The 24,575-nt window shown below is 42.1% G+C and overlaps 1 protein-coding gene and 1 long non-coding RNA gene across 5 annotated transcripts in view; both read left to right on the top strand.

Annotated features, from left to right (window-relative positions):
• LOC102940187 (probable acyl-CoA dehydrogenase 6) overlaps positions 1-24,575 on the top strand; it is a 136,955-nt gene that overhangs the window by 59,484 nt on the left and 52,896 nt on the right. The window contains exons 1-2 of one of the 4 annotated variants that reach the window (XM_043541192.1): positions 17,078-17,093; positions 18,724-18,927. The exons of the other annotated variants lie outside the window; for them this stretch is intronic. The gene's annotated coding sequence lies outside the window, so the exon portion shown is untranslated. Of the gene's footprint in view, positions 1-17,077; positions 17,094-18,723; positions 18,928-24,575 lie in introns of those variants that run through there. 4 annotated transcript variants of the gene reach the window in all.
• LOC122464732 lies at positions 1,234-20,857 on the top strand. Its single transcript, XR_006289043.1, has 4 exons — positions 1,234-1,417; positions 3,911-3,921; positions 5,594-5,598; positions 20,847-20,857. It is a non-coding gene; the product is annotated as an uncharacterized LOC122464732 (long non-coding RNA).

Here is a 24,575-nt window from a genome sequence, read left to right as displayed (position 1 = left end):
ACTGTTGGACCTATATTTGTGATAGTGATACGTTGTTAGCTTTGGAGTGGAACTCTCTTTAACTCCAAATCCTTGGGCTGATGGAATGTAACTCTCTGTGATGGGGTGGACTAGGCCCTGAGGCCCCTGCTGGAGGCCTTGTGGCCCTGCCACACCCTGCCCCGGAAGAGGGCAGTAGAAGGGTCCTCCAAGCTGTGTAGAACGGCTGTGTGGGAAGCAACCCATCAGGTCTCAGCAGGCTAATATAGGAAGAGCTGCAGGGCAAGACTGAAAGCAGTTCCTTGCTAGAGCTGGAGGAGAGTGGATGGTGCTCTGGGCTGGCTGCTGGGACTCCATTAAGACAAGGCCCTGAGGTAAGGGTGAAGATGGCATGGGGCCATGGGGAAGTGGCCCAGGAAATTAGAGAAGCTGTGTGACATAGTTAAAGGGACAGAGCAGACGGCTGCTATCTATGGTATCCCTGGGCTGGGACCCGGACTAGTGTGTGGGGTCGCCCACTCCAACCCCTGTTACCACTGGCCTGGACATTGAGGCACCCCCAGAGGGGGGAACTGAACTGCAGTGGCCCAGCTGGAGAGTTGTGGCCAGAAAGGCCCTTAAAAGGGCGAAGACTTTGTCACCAGGGAGGGAGCTCTGGGGCACCGCTCTATCCCGGAGCGGAGACAACTTGTGGGAGACAATACAGGGGGCACTGAGAGAGATCCCTTTGGATTTGTATCCCAGAAGGGGTTTTGCTTTGTTTTCATCACACAGATAGACTGTGCGTGATTCGGCCAGAGAGCTGAGTCACCAAAGACACACCAGAGCATGAGAGAGTGCAGGCACACACACTCGGCCAGGGAGCACCTGCGAGAGGTGAGTGCAACCCTGTTACATTCTCTAATAAATCAATAAAGGAAGCTTTCGCCCCCTCCCCCCCACCCGCCTATTCTCCACTTGTGTAAAACTGCATAACCAATCACAGTATAGCCTTAGCATAATCCTTCTGCCAGTGGAGTTGGCAGTAACAAGGGTCGGGTTCGGTATCTAGGGTTTCGTCTTAACAATACAAAACAGAATCGGCTTGAGGCCCTACCCCGTAATCTAGGAAAATTTAACACCACCACCTGGGCACCTCTAAGTGGAAGTACTTTCCCTCTCACCAACACTATGTCTGTGTGTAGCAAAGAAAATTTTTAATTAAAAGGGAAGAGGAGTCCAGCATTAATTTGGGAAAACACCACAACCACGATTTGAGAGCGTACGACCAGGAGCAAACACCCATGCCAGAGTATGCTGTGTGGTGTCCTTTGCCTCAATTTCTGACCTTGTGGTGTGAAAGTTCAACAAACAAATATTCCTTTAACATTCCACTCCCCTCTCCCTCCACTGCATCCCACTCACAGTTACTGTCCTTGGTCAGTGAAAACCGAGAGTTGTGTTCACAAGTTTGCCTTCCACCCTGGGGGAAGGAAAGCATAGAGCAATGCTTTAACTGCTGCACCACCTCTGTAACTGGCTTACAGTTGCTGTCGTTCACTCTGCCCTCTGCCACCACCGTTTACTCTGTTGCTGTTGGCTGCTGCTCTGTCCTTCATTCTGCTACCATTGGCTGTTGCTGCCTCTGCTACCACTTTCTCTCTGCTACAATGTCATGTTCTGAGATTCCACCACTTACCTCAGCTGTCACCGATTTCAGCAGGTAGCAGGGAACCTCACTGCTAGTGCAGGCTCCTTCTCTGCAACACTGTCCCACACCAGGTCTAAGGTTCAATACGTGGTTATCACTGATTTCAGTTCTAGTAATGACCGAATGAAATAAGGCCTTTCAGTTGATTCTTAGCAGCTCTGTCTTGAAACAGTGGGGAAGGGAGGGTCAAATGGTGTCTAGGAATCCCTAGGAAGAGCCCACCCACTCAGGTAGGAACACCGATCACCACCCTCTCTCCTTTCACTGGGGTTTGGTATCCCCTACCGCCTACTTAATGAATTAAGTTCTGTTTAGGGTGACCCCTCTCAATCAGGGAAGGTTATGTACAGTTCTGCTGTCCTTTTCTCATTCAATAAGGATAACATTTCATAACCCCTGCACTCAATACTGAAAAGATTTGTAACCCAGCACCAGCCAAAATTGATCATTTGGGCAAAGCAGCTCCATCATGTGGCTCGCTTAGGCAGAGTGGGTGTGTCCATGCAAACAAGAGTTGCTCCTGAAGTCCTCTTCCCCAGCTCATCATGAGATGTCAGGGGGAGCTCACTCAGATCCTGCTTACATCAGGAATCGGTTAAAACCCTTGTACCTGTTCCTCTCTCTTTCCTTTGTGATGAAATGAGGGTGGAAGTCATAGAACTTCCATGTTTGTCACAGAGCAAGATGTGGTTTCTTAGTGAGGATGAGATAAATTTCTGGAATACCTTTCTTGTGTAAAGAAGGAATTATTTCCACAGGAAATAATCTGCTTTTTTTTTCTATCAAGTTTACATCATAACTATATTCAAGCTCCTAATTTTCTTTTCCAAATTAATATTAAATTAAACTTTTATTTACTGATGAAGACAATCCAATTTCTTCTCTCCTGGTGTCTAAGCTACAAAAGACAGAGGTTTAATTTTTGGCTATCTGAACTTTTTCTATGCCGTTATCATAATTCGTCGTTTTGAGGTGGGGGGTTAAGTCACCATCAGGCCACCAAAATATTTAAAAGATATTGTGGATTCTGCAGGATATTTTAAACTTTTTTTTAACTCTGTGTGTGTGTGTATACACAAACGCTGAAGACTGTGTTGCCAAATTCTGGTTTTATTCCCACCAGTGTAAAATCCGTTGAAATCAGTGGAGTTGCTCTGGAGTTAAATCTGCATAACTAAGATCAGAATCTGGATCTTTGTACATTTTTGTATAGTACAGTACCATTCTCTCATTTAGTAAGTGGAGGAAAATATTTCATCAGTCTGCTGTTTATAGGAAGGGTATGGCACGTAATGGAACAGCATGAATCAGATTTTCTCAGTGATATTTTTCAAGCAGTTAAGTAGGCTTCCGAATACACTGTAAATAAAAGTACAGAGTTTCAACATCTTTTCAAGTCTTTGATCCTGTTAAAGCTTTAACAGTTTTTCATTCGTCCTGGCGTAAGGAAAGAGATTAAGATAAAATCCTCAAAATGAAAAATAACTTGGTGTCCAGTATCAGTACTGATAAACCGAAGAGTTCAAAACTTAGAACATGAGATTGGTATCAAAATCCTGAGGTTTAACACTGCAATAACCATTAATTGGTTTTACAGTGTAATGAGATTGCTGCAGCTAAATACATTGAAAGCGTGCAGCCGGAAGGAAGTAGTCACACAAAAACCATTCTGTAAATTTTGCCTGGCAGGACTGCCACCTCTCATGTTTCCCGCTTATGCTGAGCTCTGGAAGGTTCAGGGTGAATGCTGGGAGGAATGGAGAGTTGTGAGGATGGCCACTTCACATGGCATTGTGGTCTTCCGGAAACTTGCCAGTTAATGTTTTTCTGCTGTCCTACTCTGTGATTTGAATCCTTCTAGGCGAATGACAGCTAGTGTGAGGGTCTCCCTGGCAGCCTGACTCCAAAGAAACCAGAATACCAAGTAACTAGCACTAGGAGGACCAATGAGAGCCTCATGGATATCAGCAGATCATTTTTTTCAAGGGTCACTCCTCCTCCTATTTCAATGAGGGGTAAGGACAAGCTCCCCTGCAATGGAATATATAGAAAACTTTGTGAATGAAAATTTGCAGACTTCTACAGGGAGTAGCTGAACAATAGGGCCCTTCATCCTGTCCTAATAGTAACTTAAAAGTCTTTTGAATGAAAAGCAAATAGCACTTAAGGAAAAAATCCTATACTAATTTAAAATAATTTTCACTCATTTTTAATGTTTTATTAAAATACCATGATGAATAGTAGAGGTCCATGTTCTGAAAATGTCTCCACACACTCTATAATCTCATGCTCTATGTAGGAGGGTAGAGTATATTTTGGAACACAAAGGACTTCATGTGAAGATGGCAATAATTATACAATATAACCTTCCAAAGGCAGATTATTCTATAGGACATTATTTTTGACACTGTGATGCTGCTTTTAATTTAATATTGAGTATAATCAGTGACTTATTTTTAAAAGTAACTACAAAACTCTATGTTTAATTACTAGAAATGAACATATTAATTACTAAATTATTCAAGCATATTAATAGTTACAGAGAGGAAACAAAAGTTAAAATTCAAGCTCACTCAAATAATAAATAAAGATTTCATTTGAATCACTGCGTTTTAGTCACCACAGGGCATTCTAGACAAGGGTCAAGTTCCGCAAATACAATTCACAACCCCAAACTCTGCCCACAATCCCAAATAGCTGGATTTCTCTGCTAAAACAATCAACGGTGACGTAGTTAACATAACTTGACATTTAAACTGTCTCTGTTTACAGAAAGTGGTTTGAAATTTAGTTTAATGATGCCCTTAAAATGTACTTTTAAAAGGAGGTAAACGAACAATTTCACATAGAAAACATAATATGAAATCAAGATTTAAATTTGGGTACCAGAGAAACGACTAGTTAGTTTCCTAATTATGTAGAGAGAGTTATTATGACTTGTCTTCAAGTAGTACCTAGAAATAGGATTGTGTTGTGCTAGGCACTGTACATACAAATAACAAGATACAGCCTCTGGCCTGAAGAGTTTATAGTCTGCACAGACATGATAACAAAGGTTGTGGAAAGGAAATATTGTTCCCCTTTTGTAAATGGGGAATTGAGGCACAGAAATTAAGTGGCTTGCTGAAGGTTACACAGGCAGTCTGGCAGAGCAACAAACTGAACCCAGATTTTTGAGTCCCAATCCAGTCCTCATGTTTACCTCATGCTCCATAACCGTAACTCCTGATTATGAGGATTGTCCATTTGTGCTCTGTGATCCGCATAGCCTTTGGGAGCTGCTTTTTCCGAATGGCGAAATGACTCCCATGGTTGGTCGAGAGAGAGAGATGAATAGGCTTGGAACCCCAAGAACACATTTTAAAAAATAAACACTTTCTTCTTTTTCTTGCTTGTGACCTTTTCCAGTCAAAGAACTTGTCAATTTCAGAAATGTGGGCTCATCTTAGCGTAACAAACATTAAACTGCATTCTTATTGGTTCACAGTACAGCACCTGGAATCGTTCTTCAACAGGAGTTTTATTCATTTTCCCATTGCTGGAATATTGAGGCTTAGCATAAAGTATTTTTAATGGTCAAATGAGCAAAGTGGCATTTGGAACAAATTAGCAGAATCCAGACATCATCGTTTGCAAAAAAAAAAAAAAAAAAGGCACAGGCCAACTGTTTTAAGATGTAATTAAAAAGGTTACACCTTCATAGTTTTCCCCTCTCAATTCAACATTCATTTTGAACAGGATTTGAATTAATGTTCCCTAATACTGAGTATAACAATTGCTCATGTTTAGTAAACTAAGCAGTTTATTAAACTTCTCTGCAGAAGATATTGAAGCACAAGAGATCTTTGTAAAATTTGTTTGAATGTTGAAGGTCTCTTTTCGACTGGGTGTTCTGGTTGAAAACTGGACACCTGGCAACCCTAGTCAGAGTAAGGACCATCATTTCTGAGAAGAAAAGCCATACATACTTTATTTATATCCTGCCTACTGAACCAGTGAGAGCTGTCACTCATTTTGTATATTCTTCATAGTACATGTCATAAATATAAAGGTAAGGGTAAACTCCTTTAAAATCCCTCCTGGCCAGAGGAAATCTCCTCTCACCTGTAAAGGGTTAAGAAGCTAAAGGTAACCTCGCTGGCACCTGACCAAAATGACCAATGGGGAGACAAGATACTTTCAAAAGCTGGGAGGAGGGAGAGAGAAACAAAGGGGGTATGTGTGTCTGTATATATTCTGTCTTTGCCTGGGATAGACCAGGGATGGAGTCTTAGAACTTTTAGTAAGTAATCTAGCTAGGTACATGTTAGATTATGATTTCTTTAAATGGCTGAGAAAAGAATTGTGCTGAATAGAATAACTATTTCTGTCTGTGTATCTTTTTGTAACTTAAGGTTTTGCCTAGAGGGGTTCTCTATGTTTTGAATCTAATTACCCTGTAAGGTATCTACCATCCTGATTTTACAGGGGGGATTTCTTATTTCTAATTACTTCTATTTTTATTAAAAGTCTTCTTGTAAGAAAACTGAATGCTTTTTCATTGTTCTCAGATCCAAGGGTTTGGGTCTGTGGTCACCTATGCAAATTGGTGAGGCTTTTTATCAACATTTCCCAGGAAAGGGAGGGTGCAAGTGTTGGGAGGATTGTTCATTGTTCTTAAGATCCAAGGGTCTGGGTCTGTAGTCACCTAGGCAAATTGGTGAGGCTTTTTTCCCAAAACCTTGTCCAGGAAGTGGGGGTGCAAGGTTTTGGGAAGTATTTTGGGGGGAAAGACGTGTCCAAACAGCTCTTCCCCAGTAACCAGTATTTGTTTGGTGGTGGTAGCGGCCAATCCAAGGACAAAGGGTGGAATATTTTGTACCTTGGGGAAGTTTTGACCTAAGCTGGTAAAGATAAGCTTAGGAGGTTTTTCATGCAGGTCCCCACATCTGTACCCTAGAGTTCAGAGTGGGGGAGGAACCTTGACAGTACACAATGTTATTTTGTAGTGTATACTTTTGTAATATTCAAAGCGTTCACATTATTGCAAGAAGTGGAAATTCTCTGGAAAAGGTTTTACTGAGTGGGGTTTTTTTAAGAAGAATTTTGAGAAATTATTTCCTGCAACTCTTCTATAAATATGAATGCATGTATACATATTTAACACAGCTTATGTTATTACAAACTCACAACAGCAATTAATCAGAGTTAATGCAAGCAACTTTAAATCCCCTGGGCTTTGGCAGTGGCGCACAGAAAGAAGACCGCTGTGGGTGCTTATTCTCACTTGTGACTTTAATATTCAATGAAATGGTTTATTTGCTCTGCTCCTCAGTCAGTTTTAAAATTATTTAATTTGAAAATAATTGAAATAATGCACTTTCTATTAATTATCTATGCCTACTTAGAGAAGCAAAGACACACTAACTGCACAAACATTCTGTGGGTGAACATGAAGACATTGGACATGGTCCCATGGCAAGACCACAGAACTGGGAAGTTAAGATCCAGATCCACAAAGGGACTTAGGCACCTAAACCCCAGATTTATGTACCTAATTCACAGTTTTAGACACCTCGGCGCTCCACAAAATTCCTGCTTCCCTGCCACCTAACCCTGTAGATGTCAGGCTATTTTTCTTTGTTAATGGAGCTGGAAGCGAAGAGGGGGTCTCCTTAATCAGCTATTGTGATTTTGGTGAGATCACACTGACGAGGAGGATCATGTTTCAGACTAAGGGACAGAGGCTCAGCTGGTGTAAATTGTCATAGCATTGAAGTCAATAGAACTATGACAGTTTTCACCAGCTGCAGATCTGGCCCAATATTTGTATTGAAATTAGAAAAGCTGGCATTTTGATTAACATGAAAATAAGAAATGTGCTAGTATTTTGTAGTTTGTTTAAGCATTCCTTAAACAGTTCTATGTCACAAATTCTCATTAAAAGTACAGTACCTGAATCTCCCACCCATTTATATTGCAAAGGTAAGATACCAAAGTGAAATTGAGACCTCACTTTTAAAAGTAAGTTTTGTTAGCTTTCTCTATAACTGTTTATGTGACAGAGTAATGAGACTTCAGGTTTGCCCTGCTGTCACTTTGGATCTTGCCTTGTGGCATTCTTCCAAAGCTGCTTCCTCCTGTTATGGCTTGTAAAGTGTTCAGAAACTATTTATTGGAGCTAGATTGGTAGACGTTGGCAGTGGTGCTGCTGTATGCTGTGTAAATCTAGCAGGCTAGGCATCCATCTTGCTTACCTGCAGCAGTGGTAATATTGCTGTAGGTAAGAAGCACAGTGGTAGTCCGCAGCCAGTCAACATACTAATTTTGAAAATTTCCCACACCTTTTTCATATTTCATTTAGTTCTGATATTATTTCCAATACCAGGCTTTTGGCTGATTATAATAGGGATTGGGATTTTTTTTGAGGAGAATACCTTGGCAGTGGGTGACATATAAACTTCCAATTAAATTAATATTGTTTGCAGTGTTGTTGTAGCTGAGTTGGACCCAGGATATTACAGAGACAAGGTGGGTGAAGTATTCTCTTCTTTTGAACAACTTCTGTTGGTGAAAGAGATAAGCTTTTGCACCTACACTGAGCTTTTTTTTAAGATCTGGGGAAGGTACTCAAGGTGTACACAAAGTAGAACAAATTGTTAAGCATATGGAATTAACACGTGTTGCAGGAGACCATTCAAAGTGAAGTGGGCAGTCAATACCTCTGCAGTCAGAGAACAAAGGAGGGTTAGTGGGTTACAAATTGTTGCCATGAGCCATAAATCCAGTGTCTTTACTGAATCCATGATTTTAAGTGTCTAGCAAAGTTAATAATTTGAGCTCCCAACTCATCATTTGAAGGTGTTGTGGAGATTTCCTTTGAGGATGAGGAACAAGAGGAATAATATAGAGCGATTGTTTTGTGAAAAGTGTTCACCCATGGGTGATACGGTGTTTTTGTCTTTTATCATTTTTCTGTGAGAGTTTATTCAGGAGCATAGTGATTGTGTTGTTTCATGCACATAGATGTTATTAGCATGTTCAGTGCAGTGGATGAAGTACATTACATTTGTCCTATGACTGCAGAGATGTGAACTGCCTGCTTCACCTTGAATGGTCATTCACAGCGTGTGTTAACTCTTCATGCTTATCTATCTGTTCACCTTGTATTTAGCTATGACACTCTGAATACCTTTCCCAGACCTAAAGAAGAGCTCTGTGTAAGCTCAAAAGCGTCTCTCTTTCACCAACAGAAAAGATATAATAAAAGATATTACTGCACCCAACTTGTCTATCTATTAAATTAATAGTAAGGGTAATGTAGACTTCTAGGTCAGATCCTCAGTTGGTAAAAACCAGAATAGCTCAGTTTAAGGACCTGCTTGCTCCCTATGGTTAGTATTATAAGCTTCTATATACTACATTTCTATGACAGCTGTCAGTGTAATTCACATGTAGCTGAAGGGAAGAAAATGAGCAGAGATAATTGGCCATATGACACTCCAAATGTGTAAAATGTTATTTGTGGTAGCCTGCAAGTCTACATGCTTCCTTGACACTCAGTACTGGAGGGATGTCAGGAGGATTCTGCAGCAGGAACTGAAACTCCAGGGTGATTGCAGCATCCCTGACTGAGAAATTGGATCAGTGACATTATTTTCCTATAGGAAAACAGATAAATATGATAATTTCATCAGTCACACTAGGTCCTATGACCTACCTAGTGAAGTCCTTTCTAGGTGAGGTATCTATTTGCTAATTAGCTATAAATTATACAGTATGGAACAGCCACATAGAAAGATTTCACAGTGCTACATGTGCCTCAGTTTGGTTCTGAGCACTTATGAATCTGAAACAAACAAACAAAAATGCTTTCTGGCATGTCTCAAGTCTAATCACTATTAAAAGAACCTTAGATCTGATTTAAAATGCCTTCTAGTTTCTGTGTGTCAGTTTATTGTCCTTGATTTTTTTCAAATAAAATACAAAGAACATTTCAAGGTGCACTCCTGGGTAGGGTAGGCCAAAATGTAACATAACCTAATATTGTTATAATCTCTGAGACTGTCATCTTGATTTTAAATTGCTTTTACAAATCACCATTGTGTCAGCAAGAAATACATTTTCAAAAGTTCACATTTAAGTGACACTTGCAATATTTTTGTTCTGTTGCTGCAGAGGATAGCCATTCTGCTGGTAGAAGAAATACAAATCTGTAACAAACACTGAACCATATTCTGCTCTCATTTACAGTTTTGCAGTTCCATTGCCTATGTGTCTGTGAGAGCATTTATTACTATTTGATTTATGTTCCTTGTATTGGCTGGATGGCTGCCCTCTGCAGCAGCCCAGCACAGATATTACAAGAGTAATAATAATAATAATTAATAATGATATCAGAATTGGAAATTGATCTTTCCTAGACATCCAGATCCAGAAGATTGCTATGGATCTGGCATTCAGAATATAAACATCTCCAAAGTTGACAAGCATTTGAAATTGGAGTTCTTGTTTGGGTTTACCTCCGCTTGAAAGATGTAGGCAAATTGATGGGAGTTCGGGAAAGGACAAAATAAAAATAATTGAAGGGATTGATTTCTGAGAAAAGATTAAAGAGCTAAATAATGTTTAGCTTAGTTAAACGGTGATTAAAGGAGACATGGTACAATAAAACTCTCTCTCTTTCTTCTAAATTCCTTATCTTCATATATATATTTTCAAATGAAATTAAGGAAATACTTTAGTCTTCTTTGTGATTCACCTTGAATAACAATGGCATAAGTAATTTCAAATGTAGTTTTCATATTAAAAGGCACAGTGATCACTATAAGTCAAGTTAAAAACAAAGAGAGACTCTACAGTAAATATCACTTATTTTTCATGTTAAATAGTAGCCTATTTAGAGCTGAATTTGCCTTAATTAACACAAATTAAAATATATATGTGAATCCTAGGCTTTGTTTTCCAAGTCCTTGAACCTTCATTGTCTGCCCAGAAGTAAGATAGTCTGCAGTATTTTAACTTCTAATGGTTTTTAAAGCAACAAATAAAGTCCTCAAATATACCTGTGAAAGCATATTCAAAATAGCATTTTTCTTTATGGTGTCGTGGCAGACATGAGATGTCAGAAGCCAGGGTAGAACTGGATTAATATTGCAAAAATCAAAAATGCATGCAAATAAAACCAATGAACTCAATTCACGGCTATCCATCACCCCCTTTTATGCATTGTTCACAAAGTTTGGATGGGTTTTATTCTTAGGAATTTTAGGGAGAAGTTCAAATTTTCATGGATACACTTATTTGTTTCAGAAACTGTAAAGCTTCTGATTATCCAGGCAAGGAATGGAAACAATCCCATGTTTCTTCAGTGAACAATTTCACAATTCAAATAACAAAAAGAAAATGCCGAACTAATACTGACCGTGAAAAATTTGTGTGGATTCTAAAAGCTGAAATTTGTTCATAGGAAATCTTCATAAAACAATTGCAAATAGTGAACAAATTCATAAAAATCATTACCTAGTGTAAGACAAGGCAAAAAAAACGGGTTAATTTGTCAAATTATTTGCCATGAATAGTTCAGCCAGATCTAAATCCAGGTATATATGATCAGTAATGGCTTCCTATTCTCTTGTGAGTTTCGCTGTTTTTCTACTTTGTTTTGTTTTCTGTAGTGTAACAGCAACCAACATTGCTAGCTCAGTTCAAATCATCAGTAGAAATATTAAAGAATATAAAGTCATTTACCTGTGAAACTGATGTGTGAAAATTATCTCATTCAACTGTAGAACATCAACCTTTAGTTATGTTGTTATTTTCTCTGGAAGACGTGTATTGTAAAATACACATTACAGACAAATGGACTGAAAATATTTTTTTAAAATGAAACTTTATGTAGCAGAAGACCACAAATGCATTTAAAATCTAGACAACAATTGTCATTTCTTATCTGTCTTGCAATTTAAATGGCTCAGTTGACCTTTTTTAAAAGCACAGTTGGTGTGTGTTGGGATATGGTGCAGAATGCTGTGTGTGAATTCAGAGCAGATTTTTGTCACACATGCAGTTTGGTCCTGCAGTCCTTTGGCTATAGTTAATGACACTGCCTTAACACTTCCTAGTGTTTCGCTCAAAACACCTGAAAACAGATACATGATAGAAGCATACATGCTCACCACAGAAATTCTTGTGAACCCTACTGCAATATTGTAAATGGTATTGTCTGTACAGCTTAGCTTTTGGGGTATTTTTTTCCATATAAGAATTAAAAATAAGGGACCCACTAAGATATGCAAAAGAGAGAGTGACAGCTGAAACATGATTAGCACAATTTAAATGTAATAATTTGTCTTGAAGGAGGAGGTCTGCTTTTGGCTCACCTGATACCTCTGCTACAATAGTCTTTCCTAATGCATTCAGAGGAATATTGTGTCCAGCTCTCTATGGTGTACAAGAGAGAAAGGAAAGGATGCCAAGGAGGATTTCTCTTGTGTAGGGGTCAGGTGCAATTGCAATCTAAATTTTCCTGGGTGCAGGGACTACTACCCTCTCCAAAGGGCTCAGGGCCATGGCTCCACACCTCTTCTGCATCTGGTGTACCTGGCTTTGTTTGCATGGGAACACACGCTGCTCCTTGTCAGAGAGTGGCACAGCACCCAAAAGGAAATGTGAGAGGAAGGAACCATTCCTCTGCATCACTTATTGGTGAAGATGTAAATAATTTTCAGTGTTGTAATGTGGGTAAAAGATTATTGCTGTTGTTCCCAAGCCCTCAGCTGCTCACTCTGGGTGAGTGGAAAATTAAGTCAGGTGAGCCTAGTGAGCAAGGTGCAGCCTGACTGCCTATATTCTAAAGGCCTGAGGGGTAAAAGTGTTGCTCCTTTGTTCTTCTTCTGGTGTATGATTGTCTCAATAGGAAGGACATAGGTGGTGGAAGTCAGGAGCCTTTAGCTCAAAGTACAAGTGAGATCTGACCAGCAAGGGACCCACCCAGCAGAACATCAGGCAGGCAGACAGAGAAACAAGCCAACAGGGCAATACTGATGCATTGGTAGGCCAGGGTCACCAGTTTCAGACCAGCAGAATGAGAGTGAATGGACTTAGTATGATGATGGGCAGCCTGCATATCCTAGAATTATTGGGAGGTGGGTATCCTAGCTGGAGACCATATGAGAAAAAGGTAGCCTATCCAGAGACTGAGTCACTGAGGAGATATCTAGGGATAGCAGCACTTAAGTTATATAAAAAAAATCTAACTTCATATTTTCATTATTTTTCTTACATTCCTGTTTAACTGACTCATAGGAAATATCTGCACTGTAAGGGATGGACTGTTTTGTACTGACATAGCTAATACTCCCTTAAATTGCAGATAAGAGGATATGGCTTGGGAGTGGAATTGCTTAGGTCACTGATGTACTTTGGCCCGGTCAATGCACTTAGTCCTTGTGGGAGCTGGTGTGGAGTGTGTTTTTCAAGTGCTTCATGTATCAGTTGCTCTGCTTAGTCTGCCCTTTTGCTGGTGTTGATTTAAACTGGCAAGGTGAGTGAGGTAATATCTTTTCTGTTGGTGGAAGAGATGAGCTTTCGAGTTTACGCAGAACTCTTCTTCCTCATCAGAAACACAATAAGAGCCAAGCTACTACAGCAAGTTAGTAGCTCTTTCCCACTGTTGAAAAGGGTCCATAATCCAAGGGTTTCTTGGTGTGTGTTTGCTGTAGTTCAGGATCTAGGCATAGTGGTATACCTAGGAGAAAGGAAGCATGGCCAGAGTATCACTACCCACCGTTGATCTCCAGTTGCCAGAATGCCCCAGTGTGAAACAGCCCTGATGCCATAATCTAGCCCTAAATTAGACCTAATTGCCCAGCAAATGACTGCGGTAAAGAAAAGGAGGAGGAAATTAACAATGCAACAGTGAAAAGACACAAAATGTGTTTAATATTATGTATGCAATTTGTCGGATTCTGTTTTGTCTTTTAATAATTTCATGTTAACAGTACTTCAGTAGGGTGTCACAAGTGGGGTTGCTGCATAGCACCCCCTGCAGGGCCAAGAGTTGTACTGCAGGCACTCCCTGCCTTAGTCCACCGGTTGTAGCTGCGTGCTCAGAGCAGGGGGGCTTGTGCTGTAAGCTTGGCATCAGTCTGTACACAGCTCAATAAAAATAACAAACTCAGACTTGTCCCTCTGCACCTTTAAACAAACCAAACTCCAAGGCAAATGCTGCAGTGCTTGAGGGCAAGGCTCTGACCTGGCCCATCAGTGAGGAGCTCATCCTCTGTCAAGAAAACCTTTATATAACACTTTACAACCAAGGTCGGCTTTCCAATTAGGCACAGTAGGCACATGCCTAGGTGCACCAGTGTTCTAGGGGGGCCTAAAAGTTAAAAGTCGGTTAAAAGTTAATACATACAGCTCCCCTATGGACAGCCGGGCTCCTGGCATGGGTTGGTGGCTGCCCAGCATGTGGGGCTGGAGCAGGGTGAGCGTCCGAGTCAGCATGCCTGGGGGCGCTATGAGCTGCAGCTATGCAGAGTGGCTGCTAAAGGTGCTGGGAGCGTCCCAGCCCCTTCCCAGTCTTGGCTGCCCCGCTGCCTTTGTCCCGTGCCAGGGAGGGAGAGGGCGGAGTGTGGCTGGCAGCCCATTCACTTGCACGGGCAGAGCTGGAGCGCGGCTGCTGCGCCGGGCTGCGGGAGGGACAGAAGACACCCGGAGACCCCTCACCATGTGGAGAGGTACATTCCCCCCTCTTGTGCCTTGCTTGGGGCAGGTGGGCTAATTTTTTTATGGAAAAACACAAAGGTAAGCTGTGGGTGGGGGGAAGAGAGGCTGAAGATGCTGTGCCTAGGGGTGCATAAGGTGTACATCCTGCCCTGTTTACTTTCTCTCTCAAAAGGAAAGTCATGGTCAATTTCAGATGATTCATTTACTAATTTGTAAAGGTCCAGTGTCTGATATGAGTTTGCCAGGTCTTGGTCCTTTTCAAATAGAATAGATGCATTGAAGAATTTATGTTACAATACCAGGAAATTGTTTAAAAATGTAGAGTGTACACAAACATTTTTTTCTTCTGGCCAATGTCCCCCCCTCGCTCCTGTGCGCGCGCGCGCGCGTGTATGTGTGTGTGTGTGTGTGTTGGAGAGGTAGTGGGTAACATAGTAGCTTTGAAGTATCTTTTTCACAGGGCAAGGGAGGGAAAATTCTGATTTTCAATTATCCTTTTCTCCAAGATGTGTTATGAACTAGGTTATTCAGCCATGATGGTATTAACTCAGGAAGTTAGTGCTCGTGAGAGATTTTCTTAAATGTCTTCCCAATAAATAACTGATTCCTGGGGAGAAGTAGATGTTTTTGTTTGTGAATCTTTTCACTCATTTTTCTTTTTGAGTTTAAAACATTTTACATCATAGCTCCCAATCTATTGCATAAGAATCACCTGGATAGATCGGTCCATCAGCTGTCACAGAGAGAGCGCCGATCAAAACACATCATGCGTGTTGTTCTAGCCAGTCCTTCAGCCGCCCACTGGCCAGGCTGTCAGTGGCACTGGACACCTGATCGACATAATGCACCACAGCCCCAAACCCCTGAGCCCAAGCGATCCCCCAGACTTAGCCTCCCAAGTAGCTGGAATTACAGATGCATGCCACCGCACCTGTATAAGAATCAACAATATAAATATATTTGCAAATTAAATTTCTTTTCAGAAATGCAGTATGGCACTAAAGTTAGGTATTAAAGCTGCTGAGATTCAAACACATACATGATTGTAGCATTTGGTTTTTTTTTTTAATTTTTAGACAGTGTTATTTTAAGAACATTAATTTATATAGAAGTTGTTGCAGGGCTGCCAGATAAAAGAAAATCTTCATAAATATGAAGAACCAGATTCTCACACACTTACTCCATGATGTCACTGAGATGACTCATGAAGTGAGGTACTATTCCAGATGAGGAACAATGTCAGAATCTGGCCCTAAATATTTGCAGATTTGGTAACATTATTATTGTCTTCTAACATATTTTCATGCAGTAGTTCTGTTATTGTTTTCAAAAGTTATAAAGGAGCGGGGGCAAGGGGAGAGGAGGGAGGTGTAGAGGACTCCAAAAGGCATTTATTTTAAAACTCCTCTCAGTTCTTACAGATCCCTTTGACATCTTATCATTTCCTTAAGGCACACTGTTTTAGCCTAATTTATTCAATATAAAATTATTGGTCTCAACCTGCTGGTATGGTGATTATGTATTCTTCAGCGTGGTGTGTGTTCAGTGATAAATTGTATTATAATTGTGCCTGCCAGGGCTGCTGCAGTTAAATGGCTGCTGGCATTCCCATTACGAAATCCTGAGAGTTCAATGGTTTGTACCTTGGTTTGTTTACACACTTTTTGTTATTGATGTAGATAGTGATGGAATGGGAAGAAAACTACACCCAAAGAACTCATCATTAACCCACTTTCAAAGTGTTTCTTAAGACAATCAAATGCCTGTAGAAATATACAGCCTTTTGGGTGGAAACTCCTTTTGAAGAAAATAATTCACACGCATGGTGAGGGAAGTCTATTGCTGGCTTTTTTTTTTTTTTTTTTTTAATTAAATGCTATAATCCCTCCACCCTTCATTTGTATCCAGGAACCCGTATCCTAAATACCACCCCTCAAACAAAAGAAAACCAGCAATGGTGTATAAAAGAAAATCATTAAATTGAACACAGTAAAGGCAAGATCCTAAGGTACTTAAAAAAAAAAAAAAAAAAAAAAAAAAAGATAAGCAGCGAAAAGGTTAAGAAGCAAAAATTCCAGTATCAATTACATTGAAAATTATGATAATGTATAACAATAGCTTCTAAAGACTCCATTTGAGTTAAGGGTCATGCTGTGCTAGGTGCTGCACAAACACATAGGGCTTGTATACATGGGGGTTTAATCTGTAGTTTTTTTTGCTGTGTCAGGTAACGTGCGGTACACAAACTGTGCATGGGATGGTATGCAGTGGGCATCACTGTGTACACATGGCAGGGGTTTGCTGAGAACTGATGGCATGGTGTTCTCAGAGGGTATCCCTTGCTCCTTTGCTTCGCTGCTGAGCAGTGTATATTCTGGGAATTTTTTTCTTGCTGTGTATTGTGGGATGTACAGCAGACGCCAGACTAGGATGTCAACGAAGCCATCACCACCCACTTACCTGGCCACCTGAACAATGCATTTCACTTCTTTGTCAATCATTCACACATTCTTCCATAGGTTTGCCAACATGCATTGACTTTCAGGCTTGATTGCATCCACTGCCTGTTTAATATAAGTGATGCAATCAGCAATGAAGAACTTCCAACGCTCCATCGCATTAAGATTGGGATCAGCATCTATAGCGCTACGTATCCGTGAGAATGAAAGCCTCATGTATGTGGCCTTGAAACAACGAATCACACCTTGGTTGAGAGGTTGGACGTGCTATGGGGGGGGGGGGGGGGGGGGGGGGAGAAAGACTACTTCAACGTCATTATGCGCAAACTGGAGTGCCGCAGGGTGGCCAGGAGCATTGTCTATGAGCAGCAACACTTTAAAGTCAAGTCCTTTCTCTTCGAGGTATGAAAGAAACACTTGTGGAACTAATCCAGAATGAAACACTTGTGGAACTAATCCAGAAATAATGCTGCCGTCACCCAAGTCTTTATTTGATTGCCAGAACACAGGCAAGAGATTTTTGTTCTTGCCTTTTAGGGCACGGGGATTCGCAGCCCTGTAGAGCAAGCTCGGCTTTATTAAATGCCCAGCCGCATTGCTACAAAACACAGTCACACAGTCGTTAGCTGCTCTGAAGCCAGGGGCTTGTCTTTCTGATTTTGAAATATAAGTGCAGTTGGGCATTTTTTTCCAGTAGAGCCCAGTCTCGTCAGCATTAAAAACTTGTTCTGGAAGATAGCTCTTTTCTTCTACGATTTTCTTTAATTGTTCGGGGTAGGCTTTTGCTGCCTCTTCATTGGCAGATGCAGCTTCACTAGTAGTCTGCACATTTTTGAGGTAGAAGCAGTTCCTAAAACTGTTAAGTCAACCTTGGCTGGCTTTGAATTCTCTCTCATCAGAAGGCTATCCCTCTTTGGTGGGAGGTTTGAACAGCGCATAGAGGCTAAGAGCCTTTTCTCGCAACGTGTTGCCATCGATAGGCACACGTTTCCAGTTCATGTCTTCCAGCCATAAGTTTAATGCCTTTTCAGTCTTTGCTAAAGTCTTATCACACACCTGGCTCATCACCTTAGCAGTTATTGGAGCACTTGATGACACGGCTTGATGAATTTCTCTCTCTCTAATCTAGATGGCACAGATGCTAGATTCGTTGCGGCCATATTTATGCCCACATTGGCGACTGACATATCGTCTCTCAATAAGTCCAACACAGCCAGTTTTTCCTCCAGCGTTGGAGCAGATTGCTGTTTCTTCAGTTGAGCACCAGATGAAGTAGTTGGCTTCCGTTTAGGGGCCATGTTGTATGAAAAAATACGTATCTTTAAACACTAGAATCACACTCAGTGCGGCGAGATGCTCACACTATGAGAGGCACGCGGGAACTGAGACTGACATCTCCCATCTCATGCTCACTCCAGGGCATACTCTCATTGAGTGGAATGGTGGGTGGAATCGCCTGCACTATTTACAGGTATCTTGTTATTTTTCCTTTTTTTTGCCGAGCGCGTATAGTTGAATTCGTGTAAGTTAAATGCGCGTATGATACGACTCACCTGTATTATCCAGAGGCCACATAACATGGCTGCTGTTGGTTTGCAGTACTGCGTGGCCTGCTGCCCTCATAGTAACATGCATTGCAACGGGGCATTTTTTATTGCCTCAAGGAGTAGCCTCTGCATCTCCCTGTCTTTTCCATGCTGGTTTTGATCCTGGCAGGTGCCACACCATCCTCTACCACTGCAGTAATCTCTCTGGAAAACTCCTAGTCAGATTCCCTCTCAGTCCTCAGATATTGCCTCCAACTCTCCCTGTTTTTCAGGCGGTTTCTGGACTCTGTAATGATGTCCATGAACATTTCATCACAAGTTTTCTGTTTCTCCCCCTCAGGTTTGCCAGCCGCTAAACCATTGATAAGGGACTTGTCCAGGAGGGCCTGGCCGGTGTGAGTGCTGAAGCTCTGGAAGTATTAACAAAAATTACAAGTGGTTATTGTTTGTGTTCTAGGGAGGCTGAGATGGCATTTTTTTACATATATTTTCTGGCTTTACCTTTCTAAGAGTCTTCCCAGTCTGTGGGGGACCCTTGGAGATGGTAAGTGATGTGTGTATTGAGATTTTTGTGCGTGCAGTATATGCTCTTTGCTCTGCTGTTGTGTCATGGAGGTTGGGGCTGGGGGGAGGCATGGGGTTTGGGAATTATGTTCCTGGTCTGGCTTTGCAATTTTGATGTGCTGTGGAGGTGCTTATGTGGTGTTGGAGGGGGGTTAATGGGGTGAAGCTGGGGGCGAGTTGGATAGAAATTCCCTCTACATCCCCTGTAGGCTATCGTGGTTTGGATGACATTACACTGAGGAGGGTGACCAGGAGGCAGAGAATGACCTTATTTAGGGATAGTTGGCAAAGTTATTCTCCAAGATGGTGTCCCCAGAAGTGCAGGACTGGAAGGGAGTTGCAAGCTATACGGGGAGGATGGAGGTGAGAGGGGGAATGGTGTATGCAGCTATTCCTTATAATGTCCAGACAAAAAGTGAGCAATTTTTCAGCCTTAGGTTTTGCTTTCTCTCTCCTGCAGTCACATTGGAAGTGCAGAGAAAAATAGCTAGGGTACTACGATTGCCTGAAGCGTTCACTGGTACCAGTCTGTAAGAATGTGTGTTACAGGACGGGGAGCTGTACACTTTGTAGCTTTATGGGCATGCAGCGTGGATATCTACCTCATGTAAACTGAGAACACTAAAAGAATATTTTCCTTATTTGATTCTGCCACTGGAGGGGGTCAGGGGTGAAGCTGCAGCTGCGCCATGCTGCTGGCCACCATTCTGAGGTGGAAAACAAGAGCTTGAGGAGGATGGGGCAGCATTTGCTGGGCAGGACAGCTGAGGGAAGGGGAAAGAAAAATAGGTCATGGGTATGCCTCCCTGAATAGGTCATGGGCCTGAAAACAGTCAGTAGCATAAAGTGGAGGTCAATTACCTCGGCTGAGTAGCTAATGTTTTGGAAGGATGAACAGGGGCACAGAACAAAGAGCATGGGCCAAGGGAGGGTGGAGGGGATCACTGACTTGGAAAGGATTCTAGCTCATATCCGTTTACAATGAGTGCGGCCATGGGGCACCGGGAACAGAAGCTAGCATGGCAGCACAGCATAATAAATAATAATAAATTAAAACTTAAATATTAAATTATGAAACAAATTATAAAAATACTTACATGCTGAGGTCCCCTCCATTGTATCAGGCCCCTCGGTTTTGGTCTGGGTTGCTGCCTAGGAATTGGGGTTGGTTTCTGCAGTACAGGAATTGGACTTGCCTTCTAACTGGCTGCCTTTGGGTTCTGAATCCAAAAGAGATCCCGTTGTTCCAGGGGGATCTCTTCACTGGGCAACTTGTGCTCATCCTCCAATCAGTCTTGCTGCTCATGGCCGATGAAGGAGGGGAAGATAAGCTGCCTGGGTTGGGTGGTCATGTGGTTATGTAAAATCCATTCCAGCTTCCCAAGAAATGGACAGGTTACAAGTCCCCTGCTGGATTTTTTCCTGTTGTTCCTCATTTTAATATAGCTGCTACTGAGCTGTTTGCTCTTTGACTGGCACTGTTTGTCATCCCAGTCGTGGCCCCTCATGGACATCATAGAGTCCACAAAAAGGGGTTTATTCTGGTGGCTGGAACATGAACTTCCTGCACTGACACTTCTCAGAGGGCGATGAGATCCAAGGTCTCGGAGCGGCTGCTTGAGGCATGTTGAAGGGCTTCTGGTGTATTATCACAGCTGTTATGATATACTGGAATCCAGGAGCAAATGGACAAAATCTTCCTGTGCACCATCTTATAAACGGAGGAGGAGACTTTGGGTCAACTTGACCCCAGAGCAGGACAGGGCACACAGATAAACAGGTCAATAAAAGTCACCTGCTAAGCAATGTGGGATAGCCACTGGAAGAGTGCCAAAGTAGTTTGCAGCAGCATTGCATGCACACAAACAATAGACCAGACTAACTGGATTCGTAGCAAAGTTAGTTCACTTTGAAAGAGGACTCCAGAGTTCAAGATAAATGTAATTTGTGCACTACACTGAATTATGTCATGTGTACACAAGTGTTTTCGAACTGGATTGACTCAGTTTAGTCCAGTTTTAACTCCCCTTTTAAACAAAACCCATAATGAAAAACCATCCATTTGACCAATGGATTATGATTTAAATAGACAAAACTGATGGAGTGGGAAAAACTAAATATTATCCTAATTTTACAGGCGGAAAATTGAGGTACAGAAATATTAAGTGACATGCCCATAGTCACATACAAAATATTTGGCAGATCTGGGAACTAAATCTAGGTCTCCTGAGTCCTAGTCTAAAACCTTAAACACAAGACTAGCCTTCCTGTCAAACTAACTACTCGATTTTGGTTATAAATTTTCCCACTGAACATTTTTCTGCACAAAATGCTCATTTGTTGAAAGCAAAATGTTTTGTGGAAATGTACTGATTTTGAGGAAATTTTGTTTTGGGGAAAAAAATGGCAGGGGACGAGGGGAGTAATATGCTAAGGTTAAATGTTCCATTTTGACATTTTGGAATAGGCTCTTGGCCCGGGCCTTGCTGGCCACCAATGCCTTATCCATATTCCTAGCGGCCTCCTTGGAATCCCTGGGACACTCCTCGGTCCCTGAGGTCCTGCTCTTCAGCCCACTCCAGAGCAACATCACCTGTCCTGACTGTTGGTCCTGTGACCACTGAGTCTGTTCCCTCTGGTCTTACAGGACTGTAATTGGATCCCATGGTACAAGAACAGGATCCATCATTGACGCAGTAAACTGCCTCCTCATCCCCCCTCCCCCACCCCAGATGATTCTGCCATGCCAGAATCTTCCTCTCCCTTGGTGCCTAAGGACTTTAAGGCATATCAGGACCTCCTGAGGCTTATGGCTGCTATCTTGGGTATCCTAGCGGAATTCCTCCAGGAGAATACACTTAAGGTCCTGGATATCCTCCAACCATCAGCTTCAGTGAAAATAGCCCTCCCAATAAATGAGGCTCTCCAGGACTTTGCAAAGGCCCTCTACTGTGAAGCATGTGGAGAAATGATACTTCATTTCCATGCAAGGGTTTGAGGGTTTCTATTCCCATTCTTCCCTAACTCCCTGATGGTAACTGCAGCAAATGACGGGGCGAGGCGGAGAAGGTATAAATCTACACCCAAAGTGTAGATTTATAAATATACAGAGAGTCCAAGAGGATGAACTAAATTGGGAGAAAGATTTATACCTCCGCTTCCCTTCAGGCTTGTATTGCAAAAACAGCAGTTGCTGCTCTCCGAATATGACTTTTGTTAATTGGGTGGCCGTATCTAAGTTCACGGACAAGTTGCCAGAAGTCTCTAGGGAAGAGTTCAAGGCATTCATTTTGGAGGGCCATTTGGAGGGCCTAAACTTTGTTGCTGGCAGCCCTGGACATGGTGGAGGCCTCAGCCAAGATTATGTCATTAGCTGTAGATAGGAAGAGGGCCGCGTGGTTAGGGAACTCTGGCATTGAGCCCGACATGCAACAGAATTTACCATTTTATGGCCAGTCCTCCCTTCCTGTGCAGAAGTGGTATTAATTCGGAAAGAGTCACAGATCCCAAAGGAGGAGGTTCTCTGATTCTTGGTTTAGCTAACAGCATTTCTAAAGGATATTCCTATATTGGACATTTGAAGGGTTGGTCCTCTTGGTCCTCTGTGCATACTTTTGCAAACCACTATGCTATTACATCTGCATCCAGATCAGATGCAAACTTTGGGAAGGCAATTCTGCAGCCCTTCTTTAAATAGACTCCAAGCCCCACCTTCTGTGAGTACTGCTTGCGAACCACCCACATAGACTACATGGCTCCATCTACTCAAAGAAAAAATGGTTTCCTGTGACTGTTTTTTTAGATGTGATGTAGACATGTATTTCATGACCCATCCTCCCTCTCCTCTGCATCGGCATCTGCACTTCTGACATTTGATGAGAAGGAACTGAGGGGGTCGGGGCATCGCCACCCTAATACCACCATGGGAGGGACTATGGTCTCAGGGCGTGAGCACAGCCCCTACGGATATTACTAGGCAAAGTTCTCTAGCTTTGATGCATGGGGAGCGCACACCCACCATAGAATACATGTCTGCATCACATCTCAAAGAACAACAGTTTCGGGCAGGCAATTGGTTTTTTATTATTTTCAATTTAAATGACTTTTATATTACATGTACAAAATTTAAAAACAAAAAAGTTAAAATTGGAAGGAAACATTTTGATTTTAATTGGAACAAAACATTTGCTTGACCCCAAACAGAATATTTTTGAATTTTAGTTTTATGGGAAGTGTCAATATTTTGTTTTGTTTTTTCATGTTGGAGCAGGTAAAAATTCGGAATCTACAGAATTGCCAAGGAAACAGAAAATCCAGTTTCCACCCAGTCCTACTAACGAGAATCTCCATTGCTCAGTAATTTTGACATGCTGTTTCATTACTTTACTTTCAATAACTGAAAACAGAGCAAACAGCTAAGCATAAAAAGTATAGCAGACTTTCACTGTATCTTTATTCCACCTATCGGTATCCATCTGTGACGGGGGACACTCACCTCTTCTGCTTCCAGCACATCCTGTCAGCTGTTAACCTAATCAGGTAGGTCTTCAGTGGCTCAGCCCTCCAGCCAAGTCACACATAATCAATATGTAAATAAACAAACAAGCCCCTTTCAGGATAAAAGGTCCACCAGGGCATACCACTGTGCCCTTGCTGGGCTCACTTCTCAGCCCCTTCTGGGCTGACTTTAAGTCCGTGCCGGTGCTGCTATGGAGCAGTGCCCCAGGGCTTTCTCCCTGGACAATCTTTGTCGTATCAATTCTTATTGTGCCAGCTAGGTTACTCCTTCAAGTTTGGTCTTCTTCCTGGGGTAACAAAAATCCAACAAATGGTTGGCAGGGTCTTCAGCCCCGTCCTAGAGGTCCTTTAAATTTCAGCCCTGTGCTTGGGTTTCTACACGAAGCTTATCCCCTTCTCGGGGATTTGGCCACCGCCAGTGGCTGGTGTGGTACCCGGGCCCGCCCGCTACTTCGGGACCCCTACACAGGGATCCTACAAATAGCAGCCACATGCTGCCTCCTTTAATAGTTGCTGCTGCTATTCCCTAGGCCTTTCCCTATGTAGCCTTTTCTCTTCAGCTTTACCTCAGGGTTCTCTATTTGTTCCCTTCTTGAGCAGGGTCTCTCCCAGGCCTCTTTACCTGTGGAGTTTTGCAGCCTTCCAGTCATTCTTTCTCCTTCTGGTTCCAGCCAGCAACTGATCTGCTTATGTCCTGCAGCTCCTTTTAACTGAGCCTGCTGGATTCTGATTGGCTGCTTCCCTGCAGCTTCTCTAGGCCTGGAGGACCCACCTTCACTGCTCCTTTTCTGGGGTGGAGTGTGGTAGGACCATGAGGCCTCCAGCAGGGGGCCTCAAATGGGCTGGTACACCCCATGATACCATCTGTCTATATTTTGAAACTTCTATAAATATGCCATTAGCATCAGAAGTTATGATCACAATACTATGAAGACGCTTAAATTGTTTTGGGAACAACTGTTTGGGGGATTTGTAATCTTTGTTCCTTATATGAATTGACAGTTTATTACTTCCACTTCAGCAAGTGCTGTCATTTTCGAGGAATCTGGCTGTCTGGTGACTGTGAATGAGATGATTCCCAAATGTGCAAAACCAGTGGCAGAATCTATA

The sequence above is a fragment of the Chelonia mydas genome, chromosome 2 (genome assembly GCF_015237465.2).
Source record: "Chelonia mydas isolate rCheMyd1 chromosome 2, rCheMyd1.pri.v2, whole genome shotgun sequence".
Taxonomy (NCBI): domain Eukaryota; kingdom Metazoa; phylum Chordata; order Testudines; family Cheloniidae; genus Chelonia; species Chelonia mydas.
The sequence above is the reverse complement of the archived record's forward strand: the minus strand, read 5'-3'. Positions and strand labels throughout refer to the sequence as shown.